The sequence below is a fragment of the Triticum dicoccoides genome, chromosome 1B, assembly GCF_002162155.2.
Source record: "Triticum dicoccoides isolate Atlit2015 ecotype Zavitan chromosome 1B, WEW_v2.0, whole genome shotgun sequence".
Lineage (NCBI taxonomy): Eukaryota > Viridiplantae > Streptophyta > Magnoliopsida > Poales > Poaceae > Triticum > Triticum dicoccoides.
This window is the reverse complement of record NC_041381.1, coordinates 590,598,796-590,621,940: the sequence shown is the minus strand read 5'-3', so window position 1 is coordinate 590,621,940 and position 23,145 is coordinate 590,598,796.

The following is a 23,145-nucleotide window of genomic DNA, read 5'->3' as shown; positions in this document are numbered from 1 at the left end:
GTGGATTCCTCCTAGTTTGTTTTAGGGCCGATCACGGTCACAAGTCGTTCAACCAAAGCTCAAGCTTACGCATTGTCAGGATTCCCTCCCACATGCTTGGATTGCTGGGTTTGACCTACATCGTACCCTGCGTATCTCGTCTTTAACTACCTTGCCTTCATGGTTGTTCTCTCTATCAAGAGGTAGGCACCACATCTGAATTGTACATTATTCTATATTGAAAACACACATCACCCCTTCCAACGTACATCATTTTGGGCCGCATGCAAGAGGTGTTGGTTTTGTGGTCCCTCTCGTGCGATTTTTATGATGGTTCAATCTATTGGCCCAAGCGGTTTATTGACAACAATAGTTGTCATTTGACCAAACAATAGATTCATTGGTCCGTCTTATGGTAGGTCATTGCGACATGCATGTATGACCAAAGTATCATTACATGCATCCGCCCCGCTGACATGAAGTGGGAGGTGGTGGGCCAAGCATCCTAGCTAGCTACGACATTATGTCATTATGGATCTATCCAAGGGTGCTTTCGGGTTTGAGAGGCTGGTGCCACCAAAGTTGTGCATTGTGTATTTAAAGTTTTAAACATCACACCCAGTATTCCTACATATATTTGGCCACTTTTAGGTGGTTCTTGACTTATGGCCCCTCTCATCGATCTTCGACATCGCGCCCAACCGTGGGTCCGTGCGGTCAAAGTTGTGCATTGGAATTTTGAACATCACATACCACCCTTTTCACTCATATATATTTGGGCCACATGCTGGTGTGGTTGTCTTCTGACCCTTCTAAAGTTTTTTTTTTGCTGCAAAGACTCTGATGACGCTCAACGGACACGGGTATAATGTTTTAAGCGTGTGTGATGCAAGTGCGCGGTGAATCACAATGACTGTGCAAGCGCGAGCAAAGGTGGAGGTACTAGCTAAATCGTGTGTGATGCAAGTGCGCTGTAAAATCACCACGACCATGCAAGCGCGAGCAAAGGATGAAGGTACTGGCTTAATCGTGCACTACTAGGAAAAAGCCTAGCAGTAGCGCTGGTTTTTTGCCTATCAGTAGCGCGGGTGAGTGCGCTACTGATACGTCGCTAGAGCTAAAGCTTAGCAGTAGCGCCTACAGGCACTCGCTACTGCTAAATCTACTTAGTAGTAGCGCTTTCCAAAATAACTGCTACTGCTAATTACTAGTAGCGTTTTCGGAAACAACCGCTACTACTATTACTTCGTATTCTATTTCTTTTTTAGGTCATATTCATACACCTTTATACAATTTTTCATACAATAGCAATTTAGAGATTGTTTTTACATTATAATAAGTTATCAAACCACTAGGTGAAAGAACCTTGGATTAGTTTCAAGTGCATGGATCCAAAGTAACCAATGGTCACTTTGGATCCACCCATTTGAAACTAATCCGCGGTTCTTTCACCCAATGACATAATAACTTATCATCATCATCATCATCATCATCATCATCATCATCATCATATCATTAACAACTTATCATCATAATATTTCATTGTCATATAACTCCCCATAATCATCATTTTCATCCATTAGACATCATATAACAACTTGGTCACTAGTTATAATAACTCCTCCTCATCATCATCATAGTACTCATAATCACTACTCCTACTCAGCATCACCATCAAGTCTAAGACATTGTAGTCATATATAATCAACACTAACTAATTGTTCTTAATACTTAGGACGTACTCCTCTCTCCTAGCTAAAATACCATAAAATAGATAAACCGGTCCGTCACCATAATGGAGAATGGAGATAAACCTATCTCCAACTTGTGGCTTGCGCACATTCATTTTGTCTCCAATTATTTGCGTGTGCGCATTCATCACTTTGCTCCATTCTTTGATTTTGAGCCTTCCATCATTTTAAGAAATCAAGTATGCAATATGGTAAGTCTTCGAAGGAGTTGGTCGTAAGCTAACCATATGCATATCACCTTCGGTAAATAGCATCTCAGGCACAACCTGCTTCGGGAGCCTCTGTTCAAAAATGTAATAGTAACATATATAGTTAGCAATGTAGTTTACTTAATAATAATGTATGCAATAAAGTTACCATCATTAAAAAAATCTTACCAAGTTTTTGGCAATGAAGTTACCATCGAGCAATTTATGGACTAGTGGCACGTATCTAGTATAATTTGGGCTGATAGAGTGACCGGTTTTGAAGGCCTTAACATCTTCTATGAATGAGACAAGATAACCTTTCTCCTCACAACTAAGCTTTGAGTCATAGCTGTAGTATGTGTTGTCTACTACCTTCTGAGTATTTTTTGAAGATAAGAAATAAGCTGACAATTATAAATAAATAAGTGTAGTACGTACGAACACCAAATATTTTTAAATTAACAACATAAATTACTGAACTTAACAAATTAGTTTGACAAACTCACATCTAGGCAAAACTGGAGGCATATCCACATCCAACCAGATGTCGATATTATCATCATCATCATAATCTTCGGGACGAATATCAAATCCTATTCGCATTCCCTCCTCAAATCCATATGCCTTGCAGAGAACTTCCCAATTAGAGCAACCGAAATGGGAGCGATCGACCGCATTGTACAGCTTAACCAGAAACTCATAACCATGTTTAGTTCTTAAGTGAGCCATCCTCGTCTCCACATTCTCAAAGTCATCTAAATCAAAACCAAGCTTCTCCAATACATATGGTCTAGCATGGCATGGGATGTACTAATCGAATTAAAAAAACACAAATTACATGTTAAACAAAAGAAGCACAAGTGATGATATTAATTATGATGAAATGCTTGTCATTGCGTACCGTACAAACATCAAAGGTCTCTTCGAGCTTCACGGTGAAAAACCTATCATTTTGCAGGTGAGGAAACCTGTCGCACACACCCCGATCATCTAGCAGTACCTGCACTCCGGGATCCCATCGTCATCACACATATCCTGTGTTCAAAATTCAAAGATTGTAACTCGACGGTAAAACCCAAAAAATCTGGCATGACCTTTGCTAAAAAAGGACATATCAAGCGCCTGAAATTTGCCGAAACGGAAATTAATCAACACTCCGGCAAAACATATGCCACTTATCGATGGTCATTGCATTTCAATGGTTGAAAATATGAACAAAAACATTTGAAAATATCTTTTATATAATCCTAACACAAAATAAACTAGTTTTATTAACTACTTACTAAATAAACTAGTTTTATTAACTACTTACTAAATAAACTAGTTCTATTAATTCAACTACTTCTTACTAAAAATAAACTTATTATAAATAAAAATAATAAGTTCAACTAGTTATATTAATTTTCTTACTAAAAATACGTTAGTTCTCTTAATTCAACTAGTTCTTACTAAAAATAAACTAGTTCAACTAGTTTTATTAATTTACTTACTAATTATTTTAAACACTTACTAAAAACAGTAAAAAAACTACATTATACAATAGTAAAAAACTACAGTAGATGGAGGAAGGAGGGGAAGGGAGGAGGAAGGTGAGAGGAGGAGGGGGAGTAGGCCAATGGGATCGGAGGAGGGAGGGGCGGGGGGATGAGGGGGAGGGGCGGCCGGAGGAGGAGGAGGAGGAGGAGGAGCAAAGTCATAGCAACATCAATCTCAGAACATAGTGGATACTAGGGATCAAACCCTAACAAAACTAACTTGATTACATGGTAAATCTCATCCAACCCATCACCGTCCAGCAAGCCTACGATGGAATTACTCACGCACGGCGGTGAGCATCATGAAATTGGTGATGGAGGATGGTTGATGATGACGACGGCGACGAATCCCCCTCTCCGGAGCCCCGAACGGACTCCAGATCAGCCCTCCCAAGAGAGATTAGGGCTTGGCGGCGGCTCTGTGTCATAAAACGCGATGAAACTTTCTCTTTGATTTTTTTCTCCCCGATACGGAATATATGGAGTTGGAGTTGAGGTCGGTGGAGGTCCAGGGGGGCCACGAGATAGGAGGGCGCGCCCTATAGGAGGGGGGAGCGCCCCCTGTCTCGTGGACAGGCCGTGGGCCCCCTGGTGTATTTCTTTCGCCCAGAAATTCTTATTAATTCCAAAAAGTGCCTCCGTGGATTTTCAGGACATTCCGAGAACTTTTCTTTTCTACACATAAAACAACATCATGGCAGTTCTGCTGAAAACAGCGTCAGTCCGGGTTAGTTTCATTCAAATCATGCAAATTAGAGTCCAAAACAAGGGCAAAAGTGTTTGGAAAAGTAGATACGTTGGAGACGTATCAACTCCCACAAGCTTAAACCTTTGCTTGTCCTCAAGCAATTCAGTTGATAGACTGAAAGTGATAAAGAAAAACTTTTACAAACTCTGTTTGCTCTTGTTGTTGTAAACATGAAAAGCCAGCATTCAGGTTTCAGTAAATATTATGAACTAACCATACTCACAATAACACTTAGGTCTCACGATTACTTATATCAATAGCGTAATCAGCTAGCGGGCCATAATAATAAAACTCGGATGACAACACTTTCTCAAAACAATCATAACAAGATATAACAAGATGGTATCTCGCTAGCCCTTTTTAAGACCGCGAAACATAAATGGAGAGCACCTTTAAAGATCAAGGACTGACTAAACATTGTAATTCATGGTAAAAGAGATCCAGTCAAGTCATACCCAATATAAACCAATAGTAATGAATGCAAATGATAGTGTGCTCTCCAGCGGGTGCTTTTTAATAAGAAGGGTGATGACTCAACATAAAAGTAAATAGATAGGCCCTTCGCAGAGGGAAGCAGGGATTTGTAGAGGTGCCAGAGCTCGATTTTAAAACAGAGATTGAATAACATTTTGAGCGGCATACTTTCGTTGTCAACGCAACAACTATGAGATGGCTGTATCTCCCATACTACATGCATTATAGGCAGTTCCCAAACAGAATGGTAAAGGTTTATACTCCCCCAACCACCAACAAGCATCAATCCATGGCTTTCTCGAAACGACGAGTGCCTCCAACTAACAACAGCCCTGGGGGAGTTTTGTTTAATTATTTTGATTTGCTTTGATCTTTTTGGATCATGGGACTGGGCATCCCGGTTACCAGCCCTTTCTCGTGAATGAGGAGCAGAGTCCACTCCTCTTGAGAATAACCCACCTAGCATGGAAGATATAGGCAGCCCTAGTTGTAACATGATCTGCTCGAGCATACAAAACAGAATTTCATTTGAAGGTTTGGAGTTTGGCACATACAAACTTACTTGGAATGGCAGGTAAATACCGCATATAGGAAGGTATAGTGGACTCATATGGAACAACTTTGGGGTTTAAGGATTTTGGATGCACATGTAGTATTCCCGCTTAGTACAGGTGAAGGCTAGCAAAAGACTGGGAAGCGACCAACTGAGAGAGCAACAACAGTTATAAACATGCATTAAAACTAATTCACACCGAATACAAACAGGAGTAGGATATAATCCACCATGAACATAAATATCGTGAAGGCTATGTTGATTTGATTCAACTACATGCGTGAACATGTGCCAAGTCGAGTCACTCAATTCATTCAAAGGAGGATACCATCCCATCATACCACATCATAATCATTCTAATAGCATGTTGGCACGCAAGGTAAACCATTATAACTCAAAGCTAATCAAGCATGGCACGAGCAACTATAATCTCTAAATGTCATTGCAAATATGTTTACTTCATAATAAGCTGACTCGGGAATGATGAACTCATCATATTTACAAAAACAAGAGAGGTCGAGTTCATACCAGCTCCTCTCATCCCAATAAGTCCATAATATGTCGTCATTATTGCCTTTCACTTGCATGACCGGCCGATGTGTATGATAATAAGAGTGCACGTGCATTGGACTAAGCTAGAATCTGCAAGCATTCAACTCAAAAGAGAAGACAAGTAATATGGGCTCCAAGTTAAATAAATAATCATGCATATGAGAGCCACTAAACATTTTCAATATGGTCTTCTCGACCCCCAAAGGAAAGAAAAGAAAATAAAACTATTTACACGGGAAAGCTCCCAACAAGAAAGAAGAAGAACTAGAAATATTTTTGGGTTTTTGTTTTAATTTCTACTACAAGCAAGGAAATTAATCTAACTAATTTTTTTGGTTTTTCTCAAGGTTTATCAAACACACAAGAAGAAAACTTGAAAAAGGAAATTTAAACTAACATGGATAATACAATGAAAGAGTATGAGCACCGACAACTAGTGTGTGAACATGAATGTAAGGTCGGTGATAAATACGTACTCCCCCAAGCTTAGGATTTTGGCCTAAGTTGGTCTAATACCAAGGACCGCCGCTACTCTCCCCGGTGTAATGAGAGGTGTAATCAGGATACCACTGGTTGGTCATCTCTGGATCCCACTGGACAGATGATGCACGATAAGGGTCCAGTTCAGGTTCCGGCTAAGGTTCAGGTTCTGGAGTAAAAGCTTGAGCTCGATGATTGTTCACCGCTTCCGGTGTGATGAGAAAATTTTTTGCAAGCAAATCAAACAACAGAGGCGCAGGCAAAATAATAATCTCAATGTGTTTCTTATTGAATCTAAGTTTGTACAAGAGCATCCTCTCTTCGTTGTCGACAATAAACTTGTGTGCTACCATGCTCTTGTAATCTAAAATATGAGGAGGCACTATTGTCTCCTCTTTCTCAAGGTGCCTAATGGGTATTTGAAAATGCTTAGCAAAACGTGCAGCATAGATACCTCCAAATATGGGGCCTTTTGTACGATTCAGGGCTAGCCGTTTAGCAACGGCGGCACCCATACTAAAAGTATTGTCTCCAAGCAAGCCATGTTGAAGAATGATAATAGCAGGAACACTTAAGTTTCCACTATTTCCACGACCAATCAAGCATCTACTAGCAAATATGGCAAACTAGCGTAAAACAGGAAAGTATATGCTAGAGACTTTTGCCTCGGAACCCTTGTTTGGCTCCTCTACAGCTATAGTGTTAACAAAACGATCCACATCTTTATGATGGGGTTCCTCTAATTCTCCCTCATAAGGTATCCTACACACCGCGCAAAAATTACATAAAGACATTTCTCTGAATTCATCATATAAATGAAATGATAATGCAGGCGGTGACTTCTTAGGATAATAATAAAAGTTTTGCATGAAAGTATTAGTGAGTAAGATATACTGATCAATCCGGTCGTTGATGAAACCAGTGAGGCCTGCAATATCGATCAAAGAATAAAAATCTTCATGAATTCCGGCTTCTTTCAAGAAATCATTACATGGCCATTCACATAACCGCACTTCCGCTAAGCGAGGAAGATTATACTTGTTTTTTTCCTTCTCTTTGGCTTGTTTTTACTGAGAACCTTTGCTAGAAGAGCCCCTCAAAAATTTCCTTAAATTTTTTTGAAAATTTCTGAAATTTTAGTAACTTCAAAATAAAAGTGAATAAAACTTAACAAGAATGGTAGCAACTACTCCTACAAGTGCCTAGAGCCTATATCATGCATCAGAATTACTTGGAACCTCATAAATTTAACATGCAAGCACAAGAACAGGGTCACCAAGGCAGCAAGGATTTGCAATGAATAAAGCACTAGAACAAAAACTAATTGGACCAATGGAGGAGTTACATACCAAGCAACAATCTCCCAAAGCAGTTTTGTGAATGGAGCTTTGAGCAAGGAGATCGAAAATCGCAGCAAAATGAGCTAGAACTCATTCTTGAGCTGGATGGGGATTTTTTTGGGTAGAAGATGAAGTGTGTGGGTGCTGGCATAAGTGGAGGGGGGCCACCAGGGGCCCACGAGATAGGGGGCGCGCCCTATAGGGGGGGGCGCGCCCTCCACTCTCGTGGCCTGGTGCTTGCCCCTCCTACAGTGATTTCAATGCCTAAAATCCTCAAATATTCCATAAAAATCATACTAAATTTGCAGGGCATTTGGAGCACTTTTATTTTCGGGATATTTTTCATTGCACAGAAAATTCAGAAAACAGACGGATAATACTAGTTTTGCTTTATTTATTTTAAATAACAGAAAGTAAAAAGAGGGTATAGAAGGTTGTGCCTTCTAGTTACATCCATCTCATGATCATCAAAATGAATCCACTAACAAGGTTGATCAAGTCTTGTTAACAAACTCATTCTGAATAACACAGAACCAGAGAAATTTCGAATAACACTAAGTTACCTCAATAGGGATATGAAAATCCCCAACAATAAGGATATCATACTTTTTCTTGACAGTAGGGAGAGGAAATTCAAAACCTCCAATGATGATAGTTGGAACTTTTCCAATAAAATTGATGCTATGAACTTGAGATTGTTTCCTCGGAAAGTGTACCGTATGCTCATTACTATTAACATGAAAGGTGACATTGCCTTTGTTGCAGTCAATAACAGCCCCTGCAGTATTCAGAAAGGGTCTACCAAGGATAATAGACATACTATCGTCCTCGGGAATATCAAGAATAACAAAGTCCGTTAAGATAGTGACATTTGCAACCACAACAGGCACATCCTCACAAATACCGACAGGTATAGCAGTTGATTTATCAGCCATTTGCAAAGATATTTCAGTAGGTGTCAACTTATTCAATTCAAGTCTATGATATAAAGAGAGAGGCATAACACTAACACCGGCTCCAAGATCACATAAAGCAGTTCTAACATAGTTTCGTTTAACGGAGCATGGTATAGTCGGTACCCCTGGATCTCCAAGTTTCTTTGGTATTCCACCCTTAAAGGTGTAATTAGCAAGCATGGTGGAAATTTCAGCTTCCGGTATCTTTCTTTTGTTCGTAATGATATCCTTCATATACTTAGCATAAGGATTTACTTTAAGCATATCAGTTAAGCGCATATGTAAGAAAATAGGTCTAATCATTTCAGCAAAGCGCTCAAAATCCTCATCATCCTTTGTCTTGGGTGGTTTAGGAGAAAAGGGCATGTGTTTCTGAACCCATGGTTCTCTTTCTCTACCGTGCTTCCTAGCAACAAAATCTCTCTTATCATAACGTTGATTCTTTGATTGTGGGTTATCAAGATCAACAGCAGGTTCAACCTCTATTTCATTGTTTTTGCTAGGTTGAGCATCAACATGAACATTATCATTAACATTATCACTAGGTTCATGTTCATCACCTGATTGTGTTTCAGCATCAGAGATAGAAATATAGTTGGGATTCTCAGGTGTGTCTACAGTAGGTTCACTAGAAGCATGCAAAGTCCTATTATTTTTCTTCTTTTTAGAAGAACTAGGTGCCTCTAAATTATTTCTCTGAGAATCTTGCTCAATTCTCTTAGGGTGGCCTTCAGGATACAAAGGTTCCTGAGTCATTCTACCAGTTCTAGTAGCCACTCTAACAGCAAAGTCATTTTTATTATTTAATTCCTCAAGCAAATCATTTTGAGCTTTAAGTACTTGCTCAGCTTGAGTAGCAACCATAGACGCATATTTGCTAATGAGTTGAAGTTCACCTTTAACTCTAGCCAAGTTATCGCTCACGCGTCCTATCTCGAAAGCATTATTCTTTAACTCTCTACCAACATAAGCATTAAAACTTTCTTGTCTAGCCATAAAGTCATCAAATTCATCTAAGCAAGGGCTATGAAATTTAGTAGAGGGGATTTCAACTTTATCATATCTATAGAGAGAATTTACCTTTACTATCTGTGTCGGGTTATCAAGACATTGTGGTTCTTTAATAGGCGGTATATTAAGACCATGTATTTCTTCAATAGGTGGTAAATTCTTAACATCTTCAGCTTTAATACCTTTTTATTTCATTGATTTATTTGCCTCTTGCATATCTTCAGGACTGAGAAATAAAACACCTCTCTTCTTCGGACTGGGTTTAGGAATAGGCTCAGGAGTTGGCTCAATTGGTTCAGGAATTGCCTCAGGAATTGGCTCAGGAAGAGTCCAATTATTTTCATTAGTGAACATATTATTCAATAGTAATTCAGCTTCGTCGACTGTTCTTTCCCTGAAAACACAACCAGCACAACTATCCAAGTAGTCCTTGGAAGCATCGGTTAGTCCATTATAAAAGATATCAAGTATTTCATTTTTCTTGAGAGGATGATCAGGCAAAGCATTAAGTAACCGGAGAGGCCTCCCCAAGCTTGTGGGAGACTCTCTTCTTTGATTTGCACAAAATTATATATTTCCCGCAAGGCAGCTTGTTTCTTATGAGCAGGGAAATATTTAGCAGAGAAGTAATAAATCATATCCTGGGGACTACGCACACAACCAGGAGCAAGAGAATTATACCAAGTCTTAGCATCACCCTTTAACGAGAACGTAAAAATCTTAAGGATATAAAAATAGCGAGATCTTTCATCATGAGTGAACAGGGTAGCTATATCATTCAACTTGGTAAGATGTGCCACAACAGTTTCAGATTCAAGGCCATAAAAAGGATTAGATTCAGCTAGAGTAATAATCTCAGGATCAATAGAGAATTCATAATACTTATCAGTAACACAAATAGGTGAAGTAGCAAAAGCAGGGTTAGGTTTCATTCTAGCATTAAGAGACTGCTGCTTCCATTTAGCTAATAATTTCTTAAGATCATATCTCTCATTGCAAGCAAAGATAGCTCTAGCAGCTTCTTCATTCATAACATAACCCTCAGGAACAACAGGCAATACATAATCATTGGGAGAATTTTCATCATCACTATCATCAATAATAGCATCTTCAGTAATTTCATCATCTAATGGCATAGTAGTAGCACGCACAGAAGTAGTTTCATCATGCATAGAAGAAGTAGCATCATCAATAACATGCGACATATCAGAATTCATAGCAGTAGGAGGTTTAGGTGTCGCAAGCTTACTCATAACAGAAGGAGAATCTAATGCAGTGCTAGATGGCAGTTCCTTACCTCCCCTCGTAGTTGAGGGATAAATCTTGGTTTTAGAGCCTTTCAAGTTCTTCATAGTGATCAACATATATAAATCCCAAGTGACTCATAGAATAGAGCTATGTTCCCCGGCAACGGCGCCAGAAATTAGTCATGATAACCCACAAGTGTAGGGGATCGCAACAACTTTCGAGGGTAAAGTATTCAACCCAAATTTATTGATTCGACACAAGGGGAGCCAAAGAATATTCTTGAGTATTAGCAGTTGAGTTGTCAATTCAGCCACACCTGGATAACTTAGTATCCGCAGCAAAGTATTTAGTAGCAAAGTAGTATGATAATAAAGGTAACGGTGGCAAAAGTAAAGATAATAGTTTTTGGGTTTTTGTAGTACTTGTAACAGCAGCAATGGAAAAGTAAATAAACGAAGAACAATATGTGAAAAGCTCGTAGGCAAAGGGTCAGTGATGGATAATTATGTCGGATGCGATTCCTCATGTAATAGCTATAACATAGGGTGACACAGAATTAGCTCCAGTTCATCATTGTAATGTAGGCATGTATTCCGTAAATAGTCATACGTGCTTATGGAAAAGAACTTGCATGACATCTTTTGTCCTACCCTCCCGTGGCAACGGGGTCCTAGTGGAAACTAAGGGATATTAAGGCCTCCTTTTAATAGAGAACCAGTCCAAAGCATTAACACATAGTCAATACATGAACTCCTCAAACTACGGTCATCACCGAGAAGTATCCCGATTATTGTCACTTCAGGGTTGTTGGATCATAACACATAATAGGTGACTATAGACTTGCAAGATAGGATCAAGAACACACATATATTCATGAAAACATAATAGGTTCAGATCTGAAATCATGGCACTCGGGCCCTAGTGACAAGCATTAAGAATAGCAAAGTCATAGCAACATCAATCTCAGAACATAGTGGATACTAGGGATCAAACCCTACCAAAACTAACTTAATTACATGGTAAATCTCATCCAACCCATCACCGTCCAGCAAGCCTACAATGGAATTACTCACGCACGGCGGTGAGCATCATGAAATTGGTGATGGAGGATGGTTGATGATGACGACGGAGACGAATCCCCCTCTCCGGAGCCCCAAACAGACTCCAGGTCAGCCCTCCTGAGAGAGATTAGGGCTAGGCGGCGGCTCCGTGTCGTAAAACGCGATGAAACTTTCTCTCTTATTTTTTTCTCCCCGAGACGGTATATATTGAGTTGGAGTTGAGGTCGGTGGAGGTTCAGGGGGGCCACGAGATAGGAGGGTGCGCCCTATAGGGGGGGCGCCCCCCTATCTCGTGGACAGGCCGTGGGCCCCCTGGTGTATTTATTTGGCCCAGAAACTCTTATTAATTCCAAAAAGTGCCTCCGTGGATTTTCAGGACATTCTGAGAACTTTTCTTTTCTACACATAAAACAACATCATGGCAGTTCTGCTGAAAACAGCGTCAGTCCGGGTTAGTTTCATTCAAATCATGCAAACTACAGTCCAAAACAAGGGAAAAAGTGTTTGGAAAAGTAGATACGTTGGAGACGTATCACCCGCCCAGGACAAAAAGCCCATTTTCTGTCATGATTTTTTGTCATAGAAGTAGGATCCCACCACATCTATGATGATACCGGGTTTGGTCACAATTATAGTCATAGAAGTGTGATAAGCATGATAGGGAAAAAATCGTTCAGCCCAAAATGTCACGGATGTGTCTTGTTTTTGTAGTGTAAAAGAAGAAAATTACACGTTGAAGAATAAGAAGTCGGGCTTAATTACAAAAAACACTTTGCGTCATTCTGTACCGTTTCAATGTCGAAGGTCTCCTGGAGCTTAATGCTGAAGTGCCGACCTTCTACCAAGTGAGGCATGTCGTAGAAACCCCGGTCGTCACCGCACCAGGAGCACTCCGCGAGACTTTTGTTGTCCGATGACATTTACTATGTTCATAATTCAAAGATTAAACTTCTAAAATTCAATATATGTACTACAAAAACTATATTAGATCATTATTATCCAACACGGGTTGACTAATGGTCCGTTGAGTCTTTTTTTTTAAAACTCTCAGATCACGTGGTGTATATATTCGACCGTTGGTGATGGTCGCTCCTCACTTCGTCCCCGAGTGCATTAAACCAAAATGTCTAGCACACGACAACGAAGGAGAAGCAACCCCCACGACAACAGTCGGCATTCTTCTTCTCTCATACATGGTGGACACACTCCCTCACTATTTTTTCGATCATCGGCGATGGTCATTACTCCTCCTTCCCCTAGTGCATCTCAAAGTCTAGCAGAAGGAGAAGAAGGAGAAACGACCCCCACCACAAAAGTCGGGATTCTTCCTCTCTCATATATGGTGCAGACTTTCTCCCTCACTCATTTTATGATTGTTATGTATGGAGCCTCGACAGACTTAAAGTCAACACGAACTGTCGTTTAATTATCTTTCTAGAAAATCCAGGCCACTCGATATTTCCTACATATTCTAGCACAAGTCATGCCAAAATTCACGGAAAAATTCGGCATGACCTTTGCTAAAAAAGGACATATTGAGCGCCTGAAATTTGTCATAATGGAAATTAATCAACACTCTGGCAAAACATAGGCTACTCGGAGGTGTTACCTGCAAACATGGCCACTTGGGCAAGCACATATCCTATTTGCATTCAAACTTGATGGTCATTGCATTCAAACTTGATGGTCATTGCATTTCAATGGTTGAAAATATGAACAAAAACATTTCAAATTATCTTATAGGACTCATATTGACATGGAGATTGGTCTGATCTCACATCAAGGTCGGAGGGGGTTGGTGATGGGGACAACGGCAGCGACGACATGGAGATTTGGCTGCAAAAACAAAATATAAATAAAAACATTATCATCCTCATCTTAGGAATTAGTGAAACCGTATAAGCTATCAACTAATCAAATCCATATGCCTTGCATAGTGCTCTTCAATTTGAGCATTTAAAATAGGAGTAGTTCTCCAATTTGAGCATTCAATAAGCAAAACTAAATCATAAAATAAATTAGTATTCAAATTAGCATGCATTCAATAAGCAAAACTAAATCATCTCTTGCGTCCGTACATTGTCGAATATCATCACTAATACATCTTGAATAGTATCATACATATAACCTTGCTAATACAACTACAACCCTAGCGAACGACGGGTATCAGCGCTGGCAGTGGACACCCAAAGAGAAGGAACCATCACAGGATCATAGCTCCTGTGATCTCCTTGAAGAACCTGCCATCTATTGTCGAATCTGCCCTCCAACGCAACCATGTAACGACGGACGTGCTCATCCTCCTCGCTGACACAGTGACATATCACCTCTCCGGGGGACGCAAGCCTCCGCATCGTCAATGACCCACGTGACCGCCACCAAAGAAGGTTCGTGTCAATGACGGGTTGGCTCCTCACCAAGCTGCTCCCCTCGGAAGGTAGCACCTCCCAGTACCAGTCCGGCAGAGCCCAATCCCGAACAAGGGCCCTCTGATCAAGCAGGCTGAGGGAGTTCCGGACTAGGGGGTGTCCGGATAGCCGAACTATCATCATCGGCCGGACTCCAAGACTATGAAGATACAAAATTGAAGACTTCGTCCCGTGTTCGGATGGGATTTTCCTTGGCGTGGAAGGCAAGCTTGGCAATATGGATATGTAGATCTCCTACCATTGTAACCGACTTTGTGTAACCCTAGCCCTCTCCGGTGTCTATATAAACCGGATGGCTTTAGTCCATAGGACGAACAAGAATCATACCATAGGCTAGCTTCTAGGGTTTAGCCTCCTTGATCTCGTGGTAGATCCACTCTTGTAACACACATCATCAATATTAATCAAGCAGGACATAGGGTCTTACCTCCATCAAGAGGGCCCGAACCTGGGTAAAACATTGTGTCCCTTGTCTCCTGTTACCATCCGCCTAGACGCACAGTTCGGGACCCCCTACCCGAGATCTGCCGGTTTTGACACCGACATTGGTGCTTTCATTGAGAGTTCCTCTGTGTCGTCACCGATAGGCTCGATGGCTTCTCCGACCATCATCAACGATGCAGTCCAGGGTGAGACCTTTCTCCCCGGACAGATCTTCGTATTCGGCGGCTTTGCACTGCGGGCCAATTCGCTTGGCCATCTGGAGCAGATCGAAAGCTACGCCCCTGTCCGTCGGGTCAGATTTGGAAGCTTGAACTTCACGGCCGACATCCGCGGGGACTTGATCCTCGATGGATTCGAGCCACAGCCGAGCGTGCCGCATTGTCACGGCGAGCATGATTTAGCTCTGCAGCGGGACAGTACCCTGGAGGCCGCACTCGAACCCGCTCTGATCTTCAATTTGGAGTCGGCTGCGCAGATCGAGGACGGATGGCTAGACACCGCCTCGGGGGATGCAACCTCTACGGCAATAGAGCCAAAGACTGACTCTGTCCCTCATAAAGCTCGTGACTCCGAGGTGCCGGACTCCTCGCCGGACTCCGAACCTCCCGCGCCCCCTCCGATCGAATCCGATTGGGCGCCGATTATGGAGTTCACCACAGCGGACATCTTTCAACGCTCACCTTTCGTCGACATCCTGAGTTCGCTAAAGTATCTCTCGTTATCAGGAGAGCCCTGGTCAGACTGCGGCTAGGACAGTTGGGATGCGGACGACGAAGAAATTCAAAGCCCACCCACCGCCCAATTAATAGCCACTGTCGACGATCTAACCGACATGCTAAACTATGACTCCGAAGACATCGACGGTATGGACGACGATGCCGGAGACGACCAAGAACCAGCGCCTACCGGGCACGAGAAAGCCACCCCAACTCACGACATATACATGGTGGATACACCAAAAGGACGTGATAATGAGGAAAAACAGGACGTGGCGAAGGACAACTCCCCCAACAAACAACCAAAACGGCGACGCAAGCACCGCCCGAAGACCGGCCTCAATAAAAACGGCACCCATACGGACCCGGCCCTAGAGCAGGGCGAAGCAGTGGACGACGCACATGTCAACAAGCAGCCAGCCGGACATGAACTGGACAAGCAACCCATCCCCGGCGAAGATGATCTCACATCACCAGAGCATACGAATCTTCATAAAAGGCTCGTCGCCACTGCAAGAAGTTTGAAGAAGCAAAAGCGGAAGCTCAAAACAGTGGAGGACGCACTCAGAATGAGATGGAGCAAAGTACTCAACAGCGTAGATAAACATGGCGCTAGTCACCAGACAAAGAGCTACCCAAAGCGCAAGCTGTTGCCCGAATTTGACGAGGAGGCCTTAGAGCCCCCGCAGTCAAAAAAGAAAGAAGCCGCCTGGCCGGATAGACGACCAGATGACAGGCCAAGAGCAACAAGGGGCGCCGCACATAAGCCGGCACACGATCAGCATAAAGATCTTCGGAAAAAGGACGACCCAGTCAGATCTATTTATGGGCCAAAAAATAAGACTCCAGGAAGCAACATAACCCGCCGAGCATTTGAAGACAACGGCACACCCAAATACAGGGGCGCCACACACCCACTATGTTTCACCGACGAGGTACTGGATCATGGATTTCCAGCGGGATTCAAACCCGTAAACATAGAAGCATATGATGGAACAACAGACCCCGGAGTCTGGATTGAGGATTACATCCTACACATACATATGGCCAGAGGAGACGATCTCCATGCCATAAAATACCTACCCCTCAAGCTCAAAGGGCCAGCTCGACATTGTCTTAAAAGCCTCTCAGAAAATACCATTGGAAGTTGGGAAGAGCTTGAGGATGCGTTTCGAGCAAATTTTCAGGGGACCTATGTCCGCCCTTCGGATGCAGACGATTTAAGTCACATAACTCAACAGCCCGGAGAGTCAGCACGCAAATTTTGGAACAGGTTCCTCATTAAAAAGAACCAAATAGTTGACTGTCCAGACGCTGAAGCCTTAGCAGCCTTTAAACACAACGTCCGAGACAAATGGCTTGCTAGACACCTCGGCCAGGAAAAACCAAGAACAATGGCCGCACTAACAAGCCTCATGACCCGCTTTTGCGCAGGGGAAGATAGTTGGCTGGCTAGACGCAGCACCAGCGACCCGAGTACATCCGAAGTTTGGGATGGAAATGGGAAATCACGACGCAGAAAAGATCAGCACCGGAATAAGGAAAATGGTCCGAATAGTACGGCAGTCAACGCCGGATTCAAAAGCTCTTGGCCGAACAACAAAACACTGCCCCTCAAGAACAACAGTGACGAGCTATCCAACCTAAACAAGATTCTGGATAGACTATGTCAAATACATGGTACCTCCGGGAAGCCTGCAAACCATACCCACAGAGATTGTTGGGTCTTCAAACAGTCTGGCCGACTTAACGCCGAACACAAGGGGCTCGACACACCAAGCGACAGTGACGAAACCCAAAAGCAGCACTCCGGAAAACAGAATACTTTCCCACTAGAAGTCAAAACAGTGAACTCACTTCATGTGATAACACGAAAAGACAGAGCGGCACCTGCAATACCAGGACACCGCCTGCAGAATGGGGATAGACCCTACCAAAATTCGCCATAGCGGCACTTCCTTCAAAGGAGTGATGCCAGGCCTTTAAGCCAATTATACAGGCTCTGCACCACTAGAGGTTGTGTTTGGTTCATCCGACAACCACCGGCGCGAAAAGCTCACTCTCCATCGCCCCATTCAAACAGTAGCCCCTAAGCACTACTGGGGCGCACTGCCCTAATGCAATAGCACATTACGCATTTTTTTACGTTTAAGAATGCCCGGTCAACGTGGCATAATTTCATTAAAAAGTAACTCCGAGTGTTCCTCGACCACGGAGAACGTGAGACTGCTTCGACAGCCACACACTAATCAGACCTCGCAGGTCAAAGCCCCTAAAAATAGGTCATTCAGACCTCGGACATGGTTAGGCGAGTCCGGCGTAACTAAATAAGGGGCTTCCCAGCCGCATACCCCCTTTATAAGGGGCCGCGTGTATAAATGATGAGAGCCAATAAAGCTCAACTTTCTTCATTTTATTCTATTTTAATACAACTTCTGCACAATATTTCTTGGAAACTAAGTCCTTCTCTTTTACAGATGAAGCACATGCTACACCTGTCCAGGATACAGCACAACGGAGACACAGGCGCAGATGTGCAGCAGGGACCCGTTGCAAGGATTCTTTTTAGATTAAGACCCTGCGTAAACCTTTCTTACTGTCTCTTGTTGATACACATCCCCCGGTTTCCCACCATAGCCGAGGAGGAGGCTGGTGTTTTGGCATCGGCCGTGTCAGAAGTTCCCACCTGTACCTGGACACAAGGGGCTTAGGGCATTGTTCTGCCCGATATCATAAAGACCGAACACCTCAGGGAGTGTTCGGCGTCTCGAGTTAGGCCTTCTATGCATCAGCTCCGAATCATGTCTTTGGTCAAATGTTGGGTTTGGCCGGCTCCTGTGTTTTGCTGCCTTACGTTCCGCATCATCGGCTAATGCGGCACCAGGAGAACTACTGCGATTGTGCCCCGGTTCGGCCGGACGAGCACCTCAGTAGAGAAAGCCGAAAACTGACTGTCATGATACAGCGAGAGACTGGTCAACCACTCAATCGACCATTGGAATGTTTAGAATTCCTCCGCTTTGACGAAGGACCGCTTCCCAGTCAGGCACATACGCGCCCCGAGTTCGGGAAGAGCGGTGCCACCAGGGGCTATATAGTAGCCCCACATTCGAGCTCCTATGGCTAAGTGAAAGTGATAAAGCATTATAGGCCGGTTGCCTAGTTTGCTACGCTATCACCTCCTTAAAAGGACCAAGACGTTGGATTAAGTGTGAAAAAGCGCTTTTCTTTTTGCAAACACCCCCGCACCATGTGCGTGGGGGCTGAAGCCAAAGACTGCCATCTTTCAGATTATACATAAACATACGGCCGCACAGGAGATAGTTCAATACTTGAACACACAAGTATAAAAAGTTATTGCATTATAAACATGATCTCAGAAATCATACATGTCATTCAAACATAACATCTTTCAAGCACTACGACTCTATTAAACGAGCGCCCTGCAGGACTTCCTCAAAATAGTGCTCGGTGGGGAATCGGCTTTTGTCCGAACCCCGGGATGCAACAGCGGTGGCATCCATCTCCGCCCAGTATGTCTTACCATGGGCGAGAGCCATCCGTGCACCTTCCATGCATGTCGACCGCTTCATCGCCCCAATACGCGGCACCGCCCCAAGGAATTGCTACAACAAGCCAAAATAACTCTTCGGCTTGGGCCTTTTCGGCCACAGATGAGCGATCACATCCGTCATGGCAAGTCTGAACAATCTATTCAGTTCAGCCCACTCAACCAGCCGATCACTCAACGGAAGTGGACGCTCCGGACTATGGAATTGAGACCAGAAAAGCTCTTCCATTTCGTGATCCTTCTAGCTTCGAAAGTGCACGACTGCGTCCGCCGCACTCGCCGCCAAGTCCAGATAAGGATCCTCCGCACCGTACAATCGGCCCAGCTGAGCATACCTCGGATCCGTGAACTTCCTACACAGCATAAAGGGCTTTCCAGCCACAATGTCTCCGAGCTGACGCAGTTCCTCCTTCATAACTCGCATCGCACTACGGGCATCCTTGGCTTCGGCGTTGGCCTTCTTCAGGTCCTCTTGCTCCGCTCGGCATTCTCTTTCAAGAACCTCCAGGCGGTCGGTAGCAACTTTTAATTTCGTGGCCATTCCGGCCATCTCCTCCCTGCTTCGGCAGTGAGCAGCCTTCTCGGCTTCTAGCTCTCCCGCTGCCTTCGAGGCAGCCGCCTCGCTTTTTCTGGCTTGCTCCTTGGCCCGAGCAAGTTCTACTTGAAGGCCTTCCACATCAGCAGCACTATCTGCATCAGGCATACAAATTGTAAGGAATGTGTGTCAGCTACCTTACTAGGCGACCGCAGAGCAACCACATACCTTGCGACTCATCAAGTCGTTTATTGACCAGCGAGATGTCCGCATCCGCAACGTCGAGTTACCTCTTCAGCTCGGCAAATCCATCAGTCCAGCTGGCCACCGAACGTTCCGCCACCTGCATAGGAAAGGCAACAATCTATAACTAAGATTATGATCCTCGGCACGCTGTCGCTTTCGACAGCATACCGAGTCTCAGGGGCTACTATCTATACAGGGCGCACTTCATGTGCAAAACTGTCAAAAGGTATGTCATTTTTTGCGTACCTCAAATCCCGTCAGCAAACTTCCGACGGCCTCACACAACCCGCTTTCGGCGGACGAGATCCTCTCAATCACCATACTCATTAATGTGCGGTGATCTTCTGAGATCGACGCCCTCTTAAACAAATCCTGCAGCTCCACCGGCCATACCACAATGGGTGCCGAACTCTCCGGCCCCGCCGGACTCGGGGAGACCCTCCGTGACGACACCTCAGGGTCGCCCGCCCCGCACGACGGGGCGGCAGATGGAGGCGTTTCGCTCTCCATCATCTCCGGACGAAGGTCTCCCGAAGATGAGCTGTGCTGAGATGGGCTGAGATCCGAACTACAAGGTGAAAACTTCGGTTACCCTTAGAAATTAAACGGGGATGTCCACTATTACAAAATTCCCCCTTTTTTACTTACGGCTTGCTAGAGGGCTGATTCCTCCGAGGAGACAGTACGGCCGGGGCTCTTCCCGGCACAGGACCTTCCGGTACAGATTTCTTTCCCCGCTTTGAGGCCATGGCCTCCGGGTCTTCGGAAGCGGTCCTCTTCTCCCCCTGGAAGGAGGGACTCTCGATTCCTCCCTTAATAAAAGCCTCCGTGGCTGTGGTGGTAGTTCCCCTGTGCCCTTCTTCGCCCTCCTCCGAAGGTGCAACCTCTAACATTTTGATTAACACGGGATCCTGCGTGGTCTCAGGGAGGGGGGCCGGACACCGTATCAGTTTTGCTTGCGCTATCCACTCCTGTCCAAGGGATAGCTGGTTAAAAGGAAAATCCACAGTAAATGAATGGACGATGTGTATGGACACAGGGCTACTTACTTGAGTATCCGGGCGATTGCAGCTTAGGCCAGCATCCTCGGTTAATTCCGGACGCATCTCTTGCGATCCCAAGAACAGTTTGTACATCTCCGCGGGTGTCAAACCCATGAAGTGTTGAAGAGCTCGTGGCCCCTCCAGATTAAATTCCCACAGGCGGAGGGGGCGATGTTTGCAGGGCAGTAGGCGCCAGATCAACATAACCTATACCACTACGGCCAGATTGATCTCCCTTTCTTGGAGGCCTCGAATCCGGTCTTGTAATAGGGGAACGTCCTTGGACGGCCCCCAGTCACGCCCCTTGTTGACCCATGACGTCAGCCGCTGTGGAGGGCCCGAGCAGAAGACGGGCGGCAGCCTCTGCCTGCTGCCCTTGGGAGCGGTGATATAGAACCACTCCTCTTGACACAAGCCCAGCTCCTCCTGAAAAGAGCCCTTGGGCCATGGAGCATTGGCCCTCTTACGTATAGCCGCCCCACCGCACTCTGCCTGACGCCCCTCAATCATCTTCGGCTCCACGTTGAAGGTTTTGAGCCACAAGCCGAAGTGAGGGGTAGTGCGGAGAAAGGCTTCGCAGACGATAATGAATGATGAGATGTGGAGGATGGACTCCGGAGCCAAGTCATGGAATTCCAGCCCATAGTAAAACATGAGCCCCCTCACAAAGGGATCCGTCAGGAAGCCTAAACCCCGACGAAGGTGAGACACGAACACGACGCTCTCGCCAAGCTCGGGAGTAGGAATAACTTGCCCTTGGGCAGGCAGCCTATGCGAAATCTCGTAGGTTAAGTACCTGGCGTCTCTCAGCTTTAGCACGTCCTCTTCCGTGATGGAGGAGGGCATCCACCGGCCTCGTAGGTCGGGGCCGGACATTGTCGAAGATCGAAGGTACCCGAATATGGAGCCCTAGGTGTTGGAACTCGGAGCGAGGGGCGGATTCGATAGAGGATTGAAGGAAAAGAACGGGCCTTGGTCTCATTATAAAGAGGGAGAATACCAAGAGCCATCCCCGTGACCGTTTGGAACCCGCCTTTGATGGAGGGGGCATGGCAACGGGCGCGGTTGGGTTACCCACGTCCGTATTGATGGGAATCCCGGAATAAGGGGAACACGATCTCTGCTTCAACAAGACGTGCCAAGGAAACCGCCTCGCTAAACGCGCTGAGGTGGAACAATAAAAACAATTTGAGTAAAGGCTTGGTAGTGGTGTGACGTCACGCCACAAAATACGTCAGCAGATTGAACTTGTGTGATGTTATTCTCTCTACGGTGGTATGTGGAATTTATTTTGCAGAGTCGGACACTATCCTGGTGTTCACAATCTTCTATAAATTATTCGGAGGAAGAACCCGCCTTGCAATGCCAAAGACAACATGCGCGCCGGACTCGTCGTCATTGAAGCCTGGTTCAGGGGCTACTGAGGGAGTCCCGGACTAGGGGTGTCCGGATAGCCGAACTATCATCATCGGCCGGACTCCAAGACTATGAAGATACAAGATTGAAGACTTCGTCCCGTGTCCGGATGGGATTTTCCTTGGCGTGGAAGACAATCTTGGCGATACGGATATGTAGATCTCCTACCATTGTAACCGACTCTGTGTAACCCTAGCCCTCTCCGGTGTCTATATAAACCGGATAGCTTTAGTCCATAGGACGAACAAGAATCATACCATAGGCTAGCTTCTAGGGTTTAGCCTCCTTGATCTCGTGGTAGATCCACTCTTGTAACACACATCATCAATATTAATCAAGCAGGACGTAGGGTTTTACCTCCATCAAGAGGGCCTGAACCTGGGTAAAACATCGTGTCCATTGTCTCCTGTTACCATCCGCCTAGACGCACAGTTCGGGACCCCCTACCCGAGATCCGCCGGTTTTGACACCGACACAGGCCTTCTCCACCGAGTCAACGACGAGGATGTGCGATAGGCATCATCGACATCGATGTGGGAATAAATGCTTTAACTAAAAAATAACAACAAATGTGACATGTTCAAAATATGACATGTCCACTTCAAAATGAATCAACCTAGAATTCTGTTAAATACACCTAAAATTAAACTAGTTCTATTAATTTTCTTACTAAAAATAAACTAGTTCTATTAATTCAACTAGTTCAACTAAGCACTTACTATAAATAAAAATAAACTAGTTCTTACTAAAAATAAACTAGTTCAACTAGTTCTATTAATTTTCTTACAATTGTATTAAACACTTACTAAAAAATAGTAAAAAAAACTACATTATACAAGAACGTTAAAAAAGAGTTTAGGGTTTAGGAG